This window comes from Rhinopithecus roxellana, chromosome 7 (genome assembly GCF_007565055.1).
Source record: "Rhinopithecus roxellana isolate Shanxi Qingling chromosome 7, ASM756505v1, whole genome shotgun sequence".
In the NCBI taxonomy this organism is placed as follows: domain Eukaryota; kingdom Metazoa; phylum Chordata; class Mammalia; order Primates; family Cercopithecidae; genus Rhinopithecus; species Rhinopithecus roxellana.
Genome location: NC_044555.1, coordinates 110,588,604 through 110,609,473, shown reverse-complemented (window position 1 = coordinate 110,609,473; position 20,870 = coordinate 110,588,604). Strand labels below are relative to the sequence as shown.

The following is a 20,870-nucleotide window of genomic DNA, read 5'->3' as shown; positions in this document are numbered from 1 at the left end:
CACAGACTTCAGAGCACAAAACCCTGGACCTCAAGACCCATCATGCAATCTTAAATCAAGTGGCAAATTGGTTTACTAGCTTACTAGTTTTCAATGATACACTGCTTCCCTGAACATGTCTTCCCTTCCTGTCCCATTGACTTTGGACTTGGCCATATAACCTGCTATGGAAAAAGGAATATGAGTGGACATCACATATGCTACATATAAGCAAGGGAAAGCTTTAAATGGGTGCCATGGTTAGAATGTGTCCCCCAAAAATTCATATGTTGAAATTCTAACACTGAAGGTGATGGTACTAAGAGGTGGAGCCTTGGGAGGTGATTAAGTCATGAGGGCACAGCCTTAAGGCATCATGAGTGAGATGCCTTAATAAAAGAGGCCCCAAGGAAGCTCATTCACCCTTTTCAACATGTGAGGACACAGCAAGAAGGTACTGTCTATGAACCAAAAACAGTCCCTTGCCGGACAATGAATCTTCCAGAGCCTTGATCTTGAACTTCCCAGCCTCCAGAACTGTGAAAAATAAATTTCTGTTGTTTATAAACACCCAGTCTATGGTAGTTTTGTTAGAGCAACTTGAATAGACTAAGACAATGAGCTTGCATAATTTGACTCTGCCCCTTTTATTCCTGTCCTATGAAAATAGCATGCCTCACATAGTGGCTACGCTTTCAGCCTGGATTCCAGAATGAGAAGAGTTGTGGGGCCAAGAACAGCCAAACTGAATAAGAGCCCAGCAGATCTACACCTGAACTGCAGCCTTCACGTAATGTAAACAAGAAATAAATGGGAGTTTAACTTAAGGGTCCACAAACTACAGCCAATGAGGATAAATATGGTCCACAACTGTTTTTGTACAGCCTGTGAGCTAAAAATGCCCTTTACATTTTAAAAAGGTTGAAAACACATCAAAAGAAGAACGATATTTCATGGCACATGAAAGTTCCATGAAATTCACATTTACGTGTTTATCAATCAAGTTCTTTGGAACACAGTCATGTTTATCTGTTTACGCAGTATATATGGCCACTTTTGTGCCACAATGGGAGAGTTGAGTAGTTGTGACACAGACTGTATGGCCTACAAAGATTAAAATATTTACTATCTGGGCCCTTTTTTTAAAAAATTGCCAGAGTCTAGTTTAAGCCCAGAGATATTGGGATTATTTGTTTGTAACGCAAGCAAAGATAACTAATACAGTAAAATGCTTAAGTTCACCAAACCTCAGTTTTCTCATCTGCTAAATGGAAACAAAAATAGAACCAACATCATTGAGTTTTTAGAAAATTAAATAATACAGTGCGTCTAAAACACTTAAGATGATGCCTGGCACTTAGCAAGCATTCATAATTATTATTAAGGGGTTGTAAGCTTCCTACAGCAACTATGAGAAGAAAGGAGAAAGACAAATGAAAGGAAAACAGAAGATGAGAACAAATGTAATAAATTGTCAAGTTGACTTCAACCAGTTCATAAATCTGTTTCAAAATCATTCACGAGGTGTATCTTGTTCATCAGATCTCATTCAGGCTCAAGTCACAGGTTAAGAGCCCCCACAGGTACATTGTTAATGTCAAAAATGTCTTCCCCTGACTATCTTTCTGCTCCTTGGGCTGGTCCCCAGATGGTAATCCATCTGGGACCCTCCTACTTGATAGCAAAATAATTGTTGAAGGGAAAATGAATAATACCCTGAAAAGGAACGGTCACACTGAATGAGGATTGATAGTGCAGCCGAATCCTAGTGGTTAGAAAATTGTACATAAATTATTTCAATACAGTTTTGCTCCTTAACACACACACACACACACACACATACACACACACATATATATATATATATAGAGAGAGAGAGAGAGAGTCATCAATATAAATCATCATGTTCCATGCTTACTCTGTTGTGGTCTTCATTCTCTGGGATCCTAGAAGAAAAAAGCAGCACAAAGATTTAAAGGGTGATCACGAAGGGCTTCAGAGGGCATTTCAGGGCCCTTTGGATCTCAGAAGAGAAAATCCATTAAAATCCTTTAGAAAAGAACAAAAGTGCTAGACCATTCTACTCCACCGTTTCTGGAGCCCTGGGAGACCTTTCTAAAATTAAATTAATTCCCCCTCTCTCTTTCAAAAAGCAGATCCAGTGGCAAGCCTATGTGAGCCACCTGATTCAACTCCACATTTTCCCTGGCGTAATCTATGCTAGGCAGAATATTGAAAAGAATTCCCAAAGTAGTAGAGTTTGAGTTAATTACTTACTTTATTTAACTTCTACAGTTCTAAAACTGAAGTGTCTCATAGGTGATCTTTTGAAGGCTAGATGATGTGGAAATATTTTAGTCATTGGCCAAATATTTTGTTCTTTTCTCCTTTTCCAGATGTAAAATCCATTAGTTGCTAAGGCTGCCTCTGTGTTGCTGTAAAATGGGAACCAGAATGCTTTTCTCAGAAATATTAGATACTCCAAAAGTTTCTTTGGAAGCTCACCATTCAGAGCATCTGTAACATAAGGCTGAAAACTCAAAGGTACCTCTCCCTTGATACTTGCTATGAAGAATGTATCAGGCTCTTCTGAATCTGCTAAATCATCTTGACGGTTTGCTGCAACGTTTTCAAAAACACATGCACCATTTTGTCATGGAGATCACCTTTTTATTTTTTATAAAGAGTCTAAACAAGCCAAAAAGCTTCCAAGTAATTTGGGACTAAAGAGAAAAACATTTCCAAAAGGTCCCAGTGCAGCCCCTCTGCTGACACCCCAGGACAGGCTCCACAGGGCTGAGCAGGCAACAAGACCTGTTGTGCTGATTGCAGTGGCTTGGGTAGAGCCCCAAAGACATTACTGTTTCTTTCTTCCTTTTTTCATTGAGGATATGAGGGTGATCTGGCTGCAACATCTGTCACCTCATTGATTGCTAGGGTTGACTGGGCTGATGTGGATGGCTCTGTGTGTGTGTGTGTGTGTGTGTGTGTGTGGTATATAGTATACTACATATACATATATACACATATGTATATACACACATGTATATATAAACATGTGTGTATATATATACACACATATATATACACACACGTGCACATATACACACATACATACAGTCATAAGATATAAGATATAACATATTTTTACCATACATTTTCTATGTTTAGATATATTTAGATACACAAATACTTAGCACTGTATTACAGTTGCCTACAGTATTTAGTACAGTAGCATGTTGTACAGGTTTGTAGCCTAGGAGCAACAGGCTGTACCATATAGCCTAGGTGTGTAGTAGGGCTATACAATCTAGGTTTGTGTAAGTGCACTCTACGTTGTTCACAGAATGACAAAATTGCCTAATGACACATTTCTCAGAATGTATCTCCATCATTAAGCAATGTGTGACTGTATGTATATGTGTGTGTGTACACGTGCACTTGTGCATGTGGAATAAAAGAATGAATGAATGAACGAACCTATCAATCCATCGATGAATTCAGGTATTCAAAAGAAAATGAAACCAGCTATTGAGAACCTATGAAAGAAATGGCTAAGCATTAATTGCGGAGATTTGTATCTCTTCCTGGGTTTCTCAGAGCCTTTTGGTTAAATTTCTGGTTCTCTGTGATAAACTTGACAAGGAGGGTTGTTAAGCAGTGAGTGGGCAGGATTATGGGTACATAACCTACTACTTCATTTGCTAGGCAACTGTAATTCTAGTAAACACACTACAGTGTGGCTGGAGGAGTATAAGAGACATGCTCCTGCTCCCACTAGGATTGTGAAAGCATTGCCTTCCTGTCCTGTCCTTCAGCTTCTGTCCTTCTTTGGCTGGCCCTAAAGAAGACTCACATTCATCAACCCAATTGTGTCTTTGGCACCAAGAAACCTACTTATTATATCACCTTATCACCTTCTTGATCTCTCTCTCTCTCTCTCCCTCTTGCCTTCCTCTGCCCTGAATCAGAACAGGTGATAGTCCTAGTGGTGGTGGTGATGGTAGGTGGGTGACATGGAACTGGGCAGTTCTGAGGGGCCTCAGTTGACTTTCTGATGGAAATTTAACTACCCTTATTTTTTTTTTTTTTTTTTTTGAGATGGAGTCTCACTCTGTCGCCCACGCTGGAATGCAGTGGCGCCATCTCGGCTCACTGCAACCTCTGCCTCCCAGGTTCAAGCGATTCTCCTGCCTCAGCCTCCCGAGTAGCTGGGACAACAGGCACCTGCCCCAATGCCCAGCTAATTTTTGTGTTTTTAGTAGAGACGGGGTTTCACCATGTTGGCCAGGATGATCTCGATCTCTTGACCTCGTGATCCGTCCACCTCAGCCTCCCACAGTGCTTGCATTACAGGCCTGAGACACCGGGCCCAGTCTTCAAATTTTTACCCACCTCTTACAATATGTATGCACATTAAGGCAGCCCTTTCCTTTCTACAAAAATTCCTCTCTTATGAATAATCTCAGTCCTAACCCACTGCATTAAATTAGGGTTTTACTTATTATAGTCAGTTCTAAATGTGGATTATGCAAACAATGGATTATCTACAAAGGGTTTGAAACTCTAAACTGGCTTTCTGCTTGTTCCCCCAACCTTCCACCCACTCCCGCCCCAACACATACACACTCACACGCCTTACCTGTTTTCTCTTAATTGGTGTGACCTCAAACAATACAAACCAATTTTATCATTAACCTATGAAAAAAACTAATTGGATGTCAAATATGTTGTGCAAAACTTCTATAATCCGATCAAACGTTTGGCTCTGGATTGTTTTGCTTGTATATGAGGTGATTAAAACAAAATGAGTGTGTCAGGCACTCTGGGAGTTGTTTCAAATTTCTGAAGCCAATAAGGTACCACTCTGTAAATTACTATTTCAGTACGTTAAACACATCCCTGGTCATCTTAATGAAGAAATGTTTCTCCAAGAATGCCAGTTTACTCAGCGGAATAACTTCCCAGGTTAATAACTATTAGCATGTGATCACTTCTATAGGTAGGGAATATTTTATACTATATTGGGTTCATTGTTTAATTGGCTGGATGCTATTATGAAGCTTCTGAAAAGAAATAAATTTGCAATTATTAACTATAAATTTTAATGATTTATATTAATAACTTGGGCCTGATTACATGTTCAACTGTGACAGTAGGAACAAAGTACTGGTAGAGCAGATAAGGTTCAATATTCAGGAAAGAGCATTTATTAAGAGGATGAGACACCTTGAAATGATCAATCAGAGTGAATAGTAATATGAACTGCTTCCAGTTACAAATTAATGATTTGATGACTGGGTGCAGTGGCTCATGCCTGCAATCCCCGTAATTTAGGAGGCGGGGGTGGGTGGATCACTTGAGGTCAGGAGTTCAAGACTAGACTGACTGGCCAACACGGTGAAACCCCATCTCTACTAAAAATACAAAAATTAGCCAGGCACGGTGGCATGCACCTGTAATCCCCGTTACTCAGGAGTCTGAGGCAGGAGAATTGCTTGAACCCGGGAGGTGGAGGTTGTAGTGAGCTGAGATCACACCACAGCACTCTAGCCTGAGTGGCAGGGCAAGACTCCATCTCTAAATAAATAAATAAATAAATAAATAAATAAATAAATAAATAAGATTTTAACACTTCCCCAGAGCAGTTAGGAAATTATTTACATGTAGTAATCTTAAAATGAATCATCCCTCTCTGCGGTAATCTTACCTATCTGTCAAGTCCCAGCTCAAATGCTGACTTCATGAAGCATCCTTGGGTTTCCCAAAAGGACCATCAAGAAAGAACAGAGTGGACAAATGTCCAAATATGGGATAGAGTTTGGCTTGTTCTTGGAGCTGAAAGGAGGTCAGTATTGCTGGCAACTGGTGAGCAAGGATGAAAGTGGGAGCAAAGGAAACTGGCATGGTAATGGAGGCAGTCTTCACTGTGGAAGTATTAGAAAATAACTGAAAAAACTTTACAGTATCTAGGGGTATAGATAAGGATAGAATTAGGTGGGAAATATGATCTCACCTACTTTCTCAAAGACCATTCTTGCTGCAGTTTAAAGTACAGGTAAAAGGAGATAATGGTGGAAAGAGGACCAATTAATAAGCTTATTGAGTTGGCCAGGTGAGACATAATGATAGCTTAGATGAGGGTTGTGGCAGTGGAGGTGGTAAAAACAAACAAAAAAAAAAGTATACAGATTTACTACATTTTGGAGGTAAAAATGTCAGGACTTGATGAATGAAATCCAAAGCGTGTAGTTTAAAAAATAACCATGAAGGATATTTTTCAAGGTATGGACATTAATTGCTAGTTCTTTGGTTATGACACAGAGATAGAGAACCCTGGAGGCTCAAAAACAGTGTTTGGGGGATATCTTTCAATTAAGAGGTGTTTGTAGAATAAGGGTCAATCATATAACTTCTGTGCTAAAGCATCTAGGATTAATTTTGTTCCAATCAGCTGGATTCACCCTCCTTAGTCAAGGTTTAACCAGTGAATTTATTAAGAAATATTTATGGAGGGTCTATTGTGTGGCTAGTACTACTCATGATCAATGTGAGGGCAAAAGATAGCCCTCAAAAAGTAAACCAGAGCTTTTCTAAAGTCCAATTTATTAACTAGCATTCCTATTAGCAATACACAACCTTAAAGAACAAGCCACTCTCTAGTTAGAAATGATATTCTGGGTCAAGTAACATAGTTATTGATGAGAAGAAAATCTTTTAAAAATATACAAATTGGATGAATATTTCAGCAGATGTAAAAATAAGTTGGATTTTGGGTTCAATGTCAGGAATTAGGAAAAAGGTGAAATAACATGGCAGGTAAAATAAACAAGGAATGTTATATTTGAAGCACTAAACTCCAAGTCAGTTAGAGTTCCATTTCTGCTACTAACTTTTTGACCTTAAGCAAAAAGTCCCTTTTGTTTCTGGGCCATAGTTTTCTCATTTACCAGATAAGGAAGGTAGATTAAATGATCGCTAAGATTTTGTTCAACTCTAACACTCTGTGAGTCTGATTCACAAAAAGTCTAACTGAGAGTTTCAAGTCTAGAGATAGAGTTAGGTTACTATAATAAGCTTTTCCTAAGACAATAAGGAGATGAAATATGCACAACATAAAATGATTTCTTAAAATTATATATTGTCAAGGCATAAAAGAGTTAGAAACATGGAAATTAAAAGTTGTAGCATCAACATGTAATCCAGAAAAAGGAAATTTATAGAGTAAAAGAATAAGAAGTTCTCAGTGTTTCTACAGCATAATCAGGAGAGACTGATCTGTTCTAGGTAGCAATTTTAGTTGTTTAGACAGAAATGTACCAAGGGTAAAGAACAGGGAGTCTTTAGGATCCCAGAACTTGACAGAAACATACTAGAAACCCAATTTGTCTTTCCCTTTACTGTGATTCTCTGTTCGTGAAGCTTCCAAGTGGTAGATTACATTACCAAGTGGGGTGCCTATCAGCCAGCTGGTCCCATTTATCGGCCTAGGGGCCACTCTCATAGTAAACTAATTAACCAACTTTCTGATTTACATTTAGTCTCTTGTGGGGAATTTAAGAGTGAATTCATTCACTGGAACCAGAACACCCCTTGGTCACGAGAATAAAATGTGTTTCTGTATCCACAAGGATGAAAACCAGCCCCTGGAGCCAAAGTGGTCTCAAAGGCATAGGAAACATAAAACCCTCAAAGGAAGTAAATATACCACATGAGTCAGAGTTGTTTTATATTTTGGTTGAGATGCAGCATGTCATGGTGGTGGTGATGATTGCTGTTAAGAACTGAAACACTGGCTTCTCCAGCTTTTCAAGTGCTTGTGAACAGCAAGCAGCAGCCTTGCAAGGGCTGGTCTCAACCCATTTCTTTCCTCCCGTGTCTAGTTTACACATTCCTTTGGCACCAAGTTTCCATAACCCTTCAAACTGTGAGAAAAGTACACTCTATAGTAGTAAAAATCAACAGACAATTTCATCTTCAAAATGGAAAAAGCACTTGGCAGACATCATTAATTCATCCTTACCACATTCCTATGAGATGAGCATCATCCTTATTTTCTAGGTGATAAACCAAAACTTGTCTTACAGGAGTAGGAACGCATTAGTATATTAAATAGATCTCAAATATATTCTTCTTTCTTACTTAAATTTCATACTTCTTTTTAAAAGGCAACTAAACTCAGAATTCTTTTCAGTTTACAAGTCATTTACATGTCATAAAGTGATTTTCCCTTTGTCAAATATGCAGAGTAATTATTAAGCAATGCAAATAGGAGGAGCACTTTGCTGTGTAGCCTCTATTTAAAATTCTAAAATATTTGGAAAGCAAGACCGCGAATTATACTGTATTATCAGCAAACTGATTGTGAAAATATTATAAGGAAAAGGATTCTAGAATATAGCTTCAGCATGTCTTTATGTGAACAGCTTCGAAATTACTTCTTCACACAATGTTTTATCATCAGCAAAGAACTTGGTTCAGTTACAACAAAAAGTGACAAAATGAAAACCAATTAAATGACATGGGGGGAGGGGCTGTCTGGAAACATCTTGTTTAAATTGTGCAGTAAACATGTGGTTTCTAATTCTCTTGGTTACTGGGTTTCCTCTAAAAGGATGAGAAACCCTTGTTTCCCAGTCCCCTGGTCCTGTACACAATTTTTGTTCCATTTCTGGAATCAACTGGAGCCCGGATTCTTTTACAGAAAGAAGAAAATAAAGACCAAGAAACATCAAATTTTTTGGACTTGCTTTGCTTTTCCTTTTTTAAATTTGAATGCAGAAAAGTACACAGGAAAATAAACTATCTGATAATTTGATGTCTGGGCTCTGGGACCAAGAGTTTTAAATTGGGTAAGCCAGCCTGAAAGTACACAGGCTAATGAAAGGTGGCTAACCCCAGAAAAAGCCAAACCAGAAGTTGAGCCCTGGGGAGTAATTAAACCGGGAAAAGACCAAAAATACTTCTACTAGAAAGAAATGAAAACACAAAAGTATAATCTCTCTCCAAACAGACTGATCAACTGTCTTAAATAGTGAATGCCCTCTACGATAATTTACTTTCCCAATCTTGTAATTTTCCTCAGTTCATTTTGAAGAAAAAGTTCAAAGTCTACTTTCTGTTGCTGTCAGACATACTTTTCACACCTTGAAGGAAGGGAATTCAAAATTGGTTTTGAAGTGTCTTGCAGACTGAGACCTTTTTTTTTTTTTTCCTAACCACTTTAGTCTGCTCCTTTTAACAATTAGCTACTTATTTAGGAGTGTGGGGGTAAAGGAGAACAGTACCCCCCATGGAAAATAAAATTGTACTTCCACTTTTGAGGCTTTTAAGCTACATTGGACTCAACTTCAATAAGCATGCCAAAAGACCTATTTGAAAGAATAGATTTTCTCTGCCCCAGGCCAAATCCATAAAAAAATACAATTGATCCATCTTTAGGATATCTTCTAAACTCCCTGAAATAAAAGACTACAGCTTCTTTAGCAATTAAATAGATCCTGGATTAGAAATATATAATATAGAGATATATTTAAAGTTATCAAAGTATATGGTTTATAACAAATTCCTAATCAACCCATGGCTATTCTATTTGCAAGCCTTCTTAATGATTTTATTCAAAGGATCCATTTCATTGAAATATGTTTCCAGATAATAACAAAAAGAGAACAAGGCAGTAGTTTCAGATTTAGACATTAGCTTCAGAAGTTCAGTAGATTGTAGCCAAGTATAGAACCCTGGAGGTTGTCAAGGAAACAGAGTGGTTTTGTGTAAGCTTTCTGGTAGGCTTCTCTTTTGCCTCTGCCTTTGCACTTCTACTGAAGCAGTATTTGGGCGTTAGGAATGTTCCAAACCATGAGACACATGTGTTCAGAAATATACCAAAGGAAGAATAGGTTCTTAGACGCCAAGAAATTCCTAGATAAAGTATAATTTAAAGTACACACACCATTCCGAAATGTTTTTCAAAAATTACATTTTCCTTCAACCAAGAGTCTCTTGAAGTTATTCCTCAAATTGAGACCATTTGAAGTTGTAAAATGTTCAAATATTACTCTTAAAATTCCTCAATATCTACTCTTAGAGAAAAAATAGAATGTCATAATCCTCTGTCTAGTCATCACGAAATTACCTATTACACTTTATCAAAAACCCTCTGATGGTGCTTCAACTCATGAATGGATAAACTGTGGTATATCCATAAAATGGAATACAACTCAGCAATAAAAAAGAAGGAAAGCAATATGGATGGATCTTTAAGCATTATGGTAAATGAGATAAGCTAGACTCAAATGGCTACATATTTTAAGATTTCATTTCTATGTTAATCTAGAAAAGACAAAACTATAGATTAGAAAACAGATTGGTGGAGAGGGAGCAGTTGACTATATAGAGATATGGGGGAGTTTGGGGAGGTGATGAAATGCTCTATATCTTAATCAAAACTCATAGAACTAAAAAGGGTGAATTTTACTGCAGAGAAATTATAACTCAATAAACCTTTTAAAAATTAGAAATGTATTTTAAGTTTCCCCTGCCCCCAGAAAAACAAATGCACACAGGTGGTAATTTAGATTTAGTGTATAACTTCTCCATATAGTCATATGACAGATCACACATAACAGTATATAAAATGAACCCAGAGATTAAAATTATTCCAATACAAGGGCTCTGAAGCAAAACTTTATTACAATAATCTTTATACTATTTTTCACCAAAAATGTTTTAAAGTCTCAGTGGAAATATTATACTACTAAAAGTCTCACTTATACTTTCCAAATAAAAGGTACCTAAGGCTACTTCAAAATGAACTATAAGGGTAGCTCTTTATAATATGATATAATGTGTGTGTATGTGTATGTGTATACACATAATATATATACATAATCTCCAAATCTAGATTAAGTTTTCCAATCTATGGTATACTGATCCATCAATAAGGTAATATTTAGAAACTTTTTACCATTTGATCCATATTACATATGTGATGGTTAATACTGAGCGTCAACTTGATTGGATTGAAGGATGCAATATTAATCCTGGGTGTGTCTGTGAGGATGTTGCCAAACAAGATCAACATTTGAGTCAGTGGGCTGGGAAAGGCAGACCCACCCTTAATCAGGTGGGCACCATCTAATCAGCTGCTAGCGAATATAAAGCAGGCAGAAAAACGTGAAGAAGCGAGACAGGACTAGCCTCCCAGTCTACATCTTTCTCCCATGCTGGATGCTTCCTGCCCTCAAACATCAGACTCCAAGTTCTTCAGTTTTGGGACTCGGACTGGCTCTCCTTGCTCCTCAGTTTGCAGAAAGCCTATTGTGGGACCTTGTGATCATGTTAGTTAATACTTAATAAACTCCCCTTTATATATATATATATATATATATATATATATATATGGATATATACATATATATATATGTTCCAAACCACGAGACACATGTGTTCAGAAATATACTAAAGGAAGAATAGAATTTAAAGTACACACACCATTCTGAAATTATATATCTCCTATTAGTTCTGTCTTCTAAGAGAACCCTGACTAATACATTATACTTCTGGTAAACCAATATTTTCTTCTAAATTGTATTAGCATTGTATTACATTGGAAGCTTTAAAAAAATTACCTTAATCCGGAGAGTTAATATAAATGAGACAAACATTTATGATATACCTACTATGCTTCTGGCACTGTACTAGCTCTTTAATATTGCAATTAATTTTAAAATCAGCCTCTAGGAAGAGTGGCTAGAGCCTGTAATTCCAGCACTTTGGGAGGCCAAGGTGGGCGGATCACCTGAGTTCAGGAGTTCGAGACCAGCCTGGCCAACATGGTGACGTCTCCACTGAAAATACAAAATTAGCCAGGTGTGGTGACGCACGTCTGTAATCCCAGTTACTCGGGAGGCTGAGGCAGGAGAATCGCTTGAACCCAGGAGGTAGAGGTTGCAGTGAGCAGAGATCACGCCACTGCACTCCAGCCTGGGTAACAGAGTGAGACTCCACCTCAAAATAAATAAATAAATAAATAAAAATAAGAAACAGCCTTATGAAGTACATGCAATCTATCTTCATTTTATAGATAAGAGAAGAAAGGCTGAAGGAAATTGAATGACTTGTCCCAAATTACCCAGCCGGTTTATGGTACAGTCTGGATTCAAACCCCAGTCTGGCTGGCACTTTAAGGTGATTGAGCAATGAGTAGGCTTTTGAAGGGTGAACTGAGTGATGAAACAGGCCTGAGACTATTAAAGGCTTACACTATAAAGTTGGAACACCAGTATTTGATTCAAATTACAGCAAAAGCACTTTTCATTCAGTCAAGAAATCTTATTTAAGGATTTTTCTTGGGTTTGACTGTCCTAACTTCATCCACTTGTTTTTCACTGTCTCAGTTGATTCCCTCAGTTTCACAGGGTTTTAGAAAAGATATTTAATCTTCCAAGCCTGCAAACGCAGTCAAACATTTGAATGTTATTTAACGATGTGTTTGTAAAGGAAAAAGCCAGGACACTGATTCAAACACACCCTGAGAGGGAATGTTCAGTGTTATACCTAGAGTTGCACTCCAGGAAAAAAAGTAACAAAGATAACCCTGGAGAAGACAGCACTGGCACACGGTTTCAGGCATGCATGTTTTAAGAGAAAGTGGGTGCATACAAAGCACACATTACAGTGTGAAGAAGACAGCAACACCTCAAATTGCTCCCCCTTTTTCTTTCAGATGATTAAAAGATTAAAGAGAACATGACTGCCTTTTCCCTGTACTAAGAACTCTTCACTTGTGCAGAGAACCATGGCTCAGCTAACTTTTCTAATTATCCAGTAGTCTTAAACAATAAAATCTTTCCACTCTACACTGAAGTATTTCTACCTCATCTGTGTGTTCCTGGAGTCTTAAGGTATTTTATTTCAGGATATGATTGAAATTCCCACCATTTTAAAATCAAGTCAAATTTCCAAACTTTGCAATTAAAGGAGTGACTACTTTCCCAAGCTAAATTATATATTTTATCTGACAAATACCTGTTTGAAATATGTCAGAAAGACATAACACAAAAGCCTATTAACACAAAACCTATCATACACAGACCCTCAACATTCTTTTTTTTGGCATATGAACCCCAAAGTTGCTAAACAAAATGATTATACAAGACTGATCAGAACGAATTAGTCTTCTCTAGATGAAGTGCTAGGAAAAAGTGAATGAAAAATTCAGAATAAATTTCCTGGAAATAAAACAGAAGCATCATGTGTGGTTATGTATACTCTGGTTATGGTTAGGGTTATGGTTAGCCCATGGATCTGTAGGAACAGTATTTTGGCTTCATAACTATACTTATTAGTAAATCCATGTCAAGCGACTGAGTTTTCAGCTGTGCAACTCCTTTGGCCTACCTAGTCTACATGGCAGTTTAAAAATTATTTTTTTAAGAAGCTAAAATTCTGAGATAAGAAAACAGCCAAGTTCACACTATGTTTTGAAACTTTCTGACTTTTAAGTGTTTTGAATCCTCCTCTAACACTGCTTTGAGTCCATTTTTATTTAGTTTGCCCTGACAAGTCCCCTGAATTTGAAAAGAAAATTTTAAAAGACAGTGAAGCTGTGAAGTCCCTCCTATAGTTAGCTTTAATTACCGACAAATGTTTCCCATACTTACCATACCCTTCTACTGCTGAGAGAACAAGCACCCCTTGAGAGAAGCATGACTAAATATATTTGTGTGTGCATTTGTGAGTATGTGTGTTTTTGAGTGAGTTTGTTTAAGTCGAGGGAAAACCACTTCCTTGGTGTAGACAGCCAATCTAACATACACAAGAAATCTGCTTAGGTTGGTTCAATACTAAATTACTATTATTGGTGTTTTCAGCACTTTGTATTTTAAAGGACCTAACTCTAATGTTCATTTCCTTTAGGGTATTTTCATATGCCAAAAGTCTCTCTGGCAACCAGATGTCATATTCTATTCTCTTAAAATCTCATTAGGTGGCCTTGTTCTCATCTCTACTGCACTGTCTTCCTTGGATGTATAGGGGAGGGCCAGATGCTCAGAGAAGAACCAAGGGATAAGGTAATGAGACTTGTTTCTTACAAAACAGTACTGGACCGTTAGCTTACTAAATAAATAAATAAATAAAATAAAAGAGGTTTAAATATATATATACATGAGCTACACAAAACACTTTCAAAAGAAAAATAAAGCAACACACACATACAATAAACTAGAAAAATAAATATCGAAATGCTAAAAACAAGTAGTTGCCCTAAGACTGGGAATATGAAAGATGATTGTCTTCTTTCTTTCAACTTCCCTTTTCTAATTTTTTATGAGTATGTATGTTCTTTAAGTGGAAAATTAAATTCTAAAAGAGAAATGGCTTCTTTACATTATAGAGAAAACAGCTACGCATTTACTGGCCAGGTCACTTTTTTGGCAACTACAAGGGCCTCTATGGACACCCTTTGGTTTTCTGATAGGTAGTAGTGATTCATGGTTTCAGGTCTCCTCAAACATTCTGACTCTATTTATTCCATAACTATAATTCCTTGCTCACTGCAATTTGAAGCCTATAAATTTCATTCTATCTATAGAGATAAAAATAATCATTTTCATCATCAAGGACACATTTTCACAGGGGGCCTACAAAATAGGGATTAGTAGCTTCTCCCTCCTTGGAATGTCTCTGGAACTTATTGTTTATAAACCTTATTTGGCATTTAGCATTATTAATGATTTATATTTTATTTATTTTTGATGTACACGTTTCATCTACCAATTAAGTAATAAACTCCTGAGAGAGCAGCAATGTTTCTTGTCCAAAGCTCCACATTATAATGCCATTAAAATAAAATTCCCAGTTGGGCATGGTGGCTCATGCCTATAATACCAACGCTTTGGAAGCCTGAGGTAGGAGGATCGCTTGAGCCCAGGAGTTTGAGGCCAGCCCGGTCAACATAGTGAAACCCCATCTCCACAAAAAAAAATTTAAAAATTAGCTGGCCATAGTAGTGTGTGCCTGTAGTCCCAGGTACTGGGGAAGCAGAGGTGGGAGAATCACTTGAGCCAGGGAGGTTGAGGCTCAGTGAGCTGTGATTGCCCCACTGCATTCCATCCTGGGTGACAGACCAAGACCCTATCTCAAAAAATAAAATAAAATATTCGCTCGGTGTTTGTGATAATGTGTCAGCCTCATGCAATTACCGAGGTGGATCTGGGGGGTTAGGAGGGTGATGAAATGAGCATGATCTATTAGGATTTGTCCTGAATCACCCCCTTGGGGACTGAGGAAGGTGTCACTTTGCCTGAGCATATGGGAGAGAGCACATCAAAACAAAAGAGGGGCTCTACCAACAAGGAGGAAGGGACTGACCTTGTCAGAAATAGCTGCACCTGCAGCAGCAGCAAGTGATGATGTTCATAGTACAATGATGGTGTCGAAGACTTCAATGGTGAGAGGATTAATTGTTCAAACACTGGGATATAGAACAAGGAGAGAAAATGAACAAATATAATAAGAAATATGTTGCTCTGGCACTGATGTGGACAACACAGAATATATAAGCACATATTAGTACCTACAATAAATATCCACAATATAGTTGGTTATGTATCCAGTACAGTTTAATTGTGCTGTGCCACTAAAAAGTTCCTATGCCAGAGACATTTCTGTCAATTATTTTATTTCTTATGTGCAATTGATAAAATAGGAAAAGGACACCTACTATCAGTTTGACAATTATGATTTGATAAGCCCAAGAATAAAAATTTATTAATAATATAGACTCAATTGATGTGTTGCAGTACATTCTGGTCTATTTTTTTAATGTGCATCATTTCACTTTTGCATTATGCATTTTTGCATATTCCTCAGGGTTTACACATGCCTTTGCACATAATAAACACTGAATAAATATCTAATGAATGAAAAAATGAGTGATTGAACAAATTAGCAAATTGTGGAAAGCAGAAAATATAATTCTCATGTGTAAAGGAAAAAAAGCAATATCTTTTCCTCACCCGTCACAAGGTTTCTGGCTTATACACCTACAACAAAAGACAGATTAACAGAGAAAAGTATAAAAATGTAGGTTTCATATGAGTTTGGCATGACATGGGAGCCTCAGAAATGAAAACCCAAAGAAATAGGAAAGCTTGTGCATCCCCATTTATGGTTGTGCAGAAGTACAATTGGACAAAAGGGATGTGATCCAATGGTAATCAACTGGAAGGAAGTCAGCAAGGCTGTTTGTTCAGATTCCTCCCTGTATCCCTATGTCCTCAGAGACAAGGGCATTTGTTTCTTCTGAGTTTCAGGAGGGCACCTCTGGAGTGAGCCTCATGACTTAATTCAGGGAAGGTCAGCTAAGTTTGATGGCCTACTTCAGGGGAAAGGGATGAGGGAAATGTAAGAGTGACCCTCCTGATCTTGTTATTCTTTCAAATGCCAAGGTGCCATACTTGGACAGCATGCCCCACACCCTATCACATGCCATTCCAGCACTAGTATTATGCTTCTGATGATATTTAATATTATTTTTCCATCACTTTGATGCAATTAAAAATACACCGAGGCCAGGCACAATGGTTCACACCTGTAATCCTAGTACTGTGAGAGGCCGAAGTGGGAAGATCCCTTGAGCCCAGGAGTTTGAGATCAGCCTGGGCAACATGGTGAAACCCCATCTCTACAAAAAAATACAAAACTTAGCTGGGTATCATGGCACACACCTGTAGTCCCAGCTACTCGGGAGGCTGAGGTGGGAGGATCATTTGAGCCTGGGAGGCAGATTGCAGTGAGCAGAGATTGCACCACTGCACTCCAGCCTGGATGACAAAGTGAGACCCTGTCTCAAAAAAAGAAAATACACCAAGATTCAGGAAAGATGTGAGATTGTACAATGTAGACTGGAGCCAATCTAAAGTTGAGCCAGCATCAGATATTTCCCTTCCATTCCAAAAAAAAAAAAAAAAAAGACATAGTAATTGAAAAGCATATACTTCAGAAAACTGTTTTTGATTGTAGAAAGGCTTTTTCCATCTGGCTTTAAGTAAATTTAAAAAGACCTTTTCTCATTTTTTGTGTTGGATAAACACAACAGTAGCATGACAGCAATATAAGGTTGACTAACCAATCATCAGTGAATAGCTCATTCACAGAAAAGACACATACACACACACACACACACACACACGGTAAAGACTATATCAGACGTGCATCTACGTATGCCTCTGTATGTTTGCCAGGATGAAGAAGTAGAGAGGAAGAGATTAAGGAAATTTCGGTAGGATGGATGCACAAGAAGATAACACTCTCAAGTAATTTTACTGAAAAACATCAATCACTGGCCAGGCGTGGTGGCTCACGCCTGTAATCCCAGCACTTGATGGAGACCATCCTGACCAAGATGGTGAAACCCCGTCTCTACTAAAAATACAAAAATTAGCCGGGCGTGGTGGCACGCACCTGTAGTCCCAGCTACTTGGGAGGCTGAGGCAGGAGAATTGCTTGAATTAGGGAGGCAGAGGTTGCAGTGAGCCAAGATCACGCCACTGCACTCCAGCCTGCCAATAGAGCCAGACTCAGTCTCAAAAAAAAAAAAAAAAAAAAAAAAAAAAAAGAAAAACAAAAAAAAAAGGAAAAAAGAAAAGAAAAGACAAACATCAATTACCTAGGAGGGAAAGACTGGGCATCTCCCAAAGTCTACAGACCATTGTAAAAGAAAGAGTAAAGTAATTGAAAATGTACACGCAGCCGTGTGAATTCTCAAAATAAAATGTAATGAAATACTTTTCTTTGGGCACAACTAGGGAATAGCATATTTCTCTGAAATTGATACTAAACAGAAACAAGATATCTGATAATAATGTATATATAGTTCAGAACACTTTCATTCTCAAAGTATCATCAAGTAAGAGATGGTGGTGCTGTGTGCAATATGGAAAATGACAACAGATATGACATGGCTAGAAAGTAAGAAGACTGTCTCCCTTAAGTCACATGTATAGATGCATCTTCTTAGCCCATCTACTGAATTCTTAAGGGAATTCAAAGTCTGTCTTTCAGAAGGCAGCAGCAGAAGGGTGTGTCAGGCATGTTACCAATTAACAGTGGAGGCAATTCATTTAAAAAACTTCTGGCAAACTTTCCATATGCATGAAATAGGAATGAAGACACATCTCAATGGGAAAAAAATGAGAATAAATGAAATAATGTAAATGAAAGACTTAAGACTTTAAAAGGAATGAACCGTAGAAATGGGAGGTGGGAGAATGTAGTAGTGAAGAAGCAAGGTTCCAGAGGCAGACTATTCAAGTCCAAAAGTCATATCTCCACCATTTACTACCTGGGTGAGTTCCTTAAGGTCTGAGACTCAGTTTATTAATCTCTAAAATGAAAGACTAAATAAACACCTACTTCACAGAAATGAAAACACCCAGCCTAGTGTAAGGAATATAGTACTTAATAAATATTAGATTCTTCTTTCTACTACTATATCCATATATATAATAAAAATATTGTTGAGGGACTACTGTATTATATGGATTGTAAGTAGATAGGGCTTTTTTCTACATATTAAAATCAATCTCCTTCACATGTGAATCAAATGATCCAAATTATTCCATATGTTTCAGCAGAATAAAGGAAATGGCTTTTTATGAAATAGCATTTCTATTGAATTTAGTAATCATTCCATAACAAATTAATCTCGATGACTTGGTGAGTTGTTCCATAAGGAATTCCTTTTGTATTGGTGGCAAAATACCAACATTTCCATTTTAAAATATTTTATTTTATTTTCATATTTTCTTTCCTTTTTAATTTCTTTTCATTTTTATTTTCTTTAATCAAGAAATGCTGTAGATTGTGTACTATGGCAATAGGAGCTGATACTGACCATGAAGGTGACTAGAACAGAATGTGCATGAACAAAGAGAATGGTTTCTGCACCAGTGACATTTGTTTAGTTCCCTTATGTGACCTTAAAAATAACATTGTTTAAGAGAAGGGTCAAAGGAGAGATCAGATGTACAGACAAGAAAGTAGAGGAAGCAAGAAAAAGAAAACATAAATTTTTTACAAGGAGATATGTGTTAAATAATGAAATACTATTCTTCCCTACCCTATAATGCACGCGTGCAAGCACACACACATGCACACACACATATTTCTGTTCACTACTCATTCCCAAACTTAGATGACAGAGGGATGCAGCTACCTCCACCCAATATTCATTAATCTCATTTATGACAAATCTGAGCCTGCACAATAAATCATAATTAGATAGTTTGTCCTGGAAATGAGAAGGTTCATCAGAAAGAAACTACTATCTATTAGTTTTCTCAGTCCCCTTATCATTTAGTGATCTTTTTGGTAGATGGCTAGAGTCAGAAAACTCTGAGGAACATAAAAATAAAACAAGTGAGGAGATAATTAGGCAGAGTGGTTAATATAAAGATAATAAAGCATAATGGTTAAATTAGACAAATGTAGCCAGTGTTGTGCTGGTAAATAGATGGGGGTGGAGGGTGGATTTTCCACAGTTTAAATAGATCCACCGGCCGGGCGCGGTGGCTCACGCCTGTAATCCCAGCACTTTAGGAGGCCGAGGCGGGCAGATCACGAGGTCAGGAGATCAAGACCATCCTGGCTATCACGGTGAAACCCCGTCTCTACTAAAATTACAAAACATTAGCCGGGCACGGTGGTGGGCACCTGTGGTCCCAGCTACTCGGGAGGCTGAGGCAGGAGAATGGCGTGAACCCGGGAGGCGGAGCTTGCAGTGAGCCAAGATTGTGCCACTGCACTCCAGCCTGGGTGACAGAGCGAGACTCTGTCTCAAAAAAAAAAAAAAAAAAAAAAAAAAAAGAGAGAGAGAGAGAGAGAGAGATAAATAGATCCACCATGCTGATTCCAGGTTCACAACATGGTGTCAACCATCTCACAAAATTCTTCAATATTTAACAATTGGCTCTCAGGAGCTAGTTCGAGCCAGCTCCAGCACACCACTAATTATAACTGTATGACCATATTGCAAGTCACTTAATCTCTCTGAGCTTCACTTTCTTCTTCTGTAAATCACAGTCACCATAATTATGATCATATCCTATATTATTATCATAATTATCACCCATGATGGTCATCATCACTATTATCATTTCAATTATTTCAATTAGACTTAAAGCCATAGCTTCTAATCTTTATGCCAAAGGCACCCAAAGTCTTATAGCAAAGTCTCTAAGAAAGACTATGCCTTTTCACCTCATGATTAGCAAAGTAGCATAGTCCAACGTAAAAATCCAAGACTATGTTGCCTATTGCAGATCATCTCAAAAATGTCCCTTATTAATGTATTTGTTTTTAACCAGAGAAAAGGGAGGAAGAGAGAGGAAATAAAGGGATGATCTTGACTTGACAAATCTATCTTCATTTTCCTGAATATTTTCTGCGTTATCCTTCTATTCACCCATTCCTCTATTAAATTAGTATTCACTGAGTACCTACTATAGTATGTGTAAGTCATGCTGGACACTGAGAACCTAACGATGGGCAAAACAGGCAAAGTCACTGTTCTTGATGAGTATACTGCCGAGTGGGAGAAACAGACATTAAACAATCATCAAACCTACATGAGTACTTGGAAGAAAAAGAATAAAAGCAAAGGAATATAACAAAGGAGGCTGACTTAGGTCAAGGATGGTGTGGGAGGGTACAAATGTGCCAAAGAAGGCATTCCTGAGAAAGAGATCATTAAGACCACTATTACAGTGGTCTGAACTGGATGGCAGTGTTGTTAATGCCAGAGCAGTGTATGGCTGGAGCTGCCACTCTAATAATCTGGCAGAATGGGAAGAAACAAGTTTTTGGTGGCAAAATTAACCTATGCTTCC

General features: G+C 37.7%; 1 pseudogene; it reads right to left on the bottom strand.

The window, feature by feature from the left end:
* The window catches only part of LOC104659900, a 54,702-nt pseudogene that overhangs the window by 26,506 nt on the left and 7,326 nt on the right, over positions 1-20,870 (bottom strand).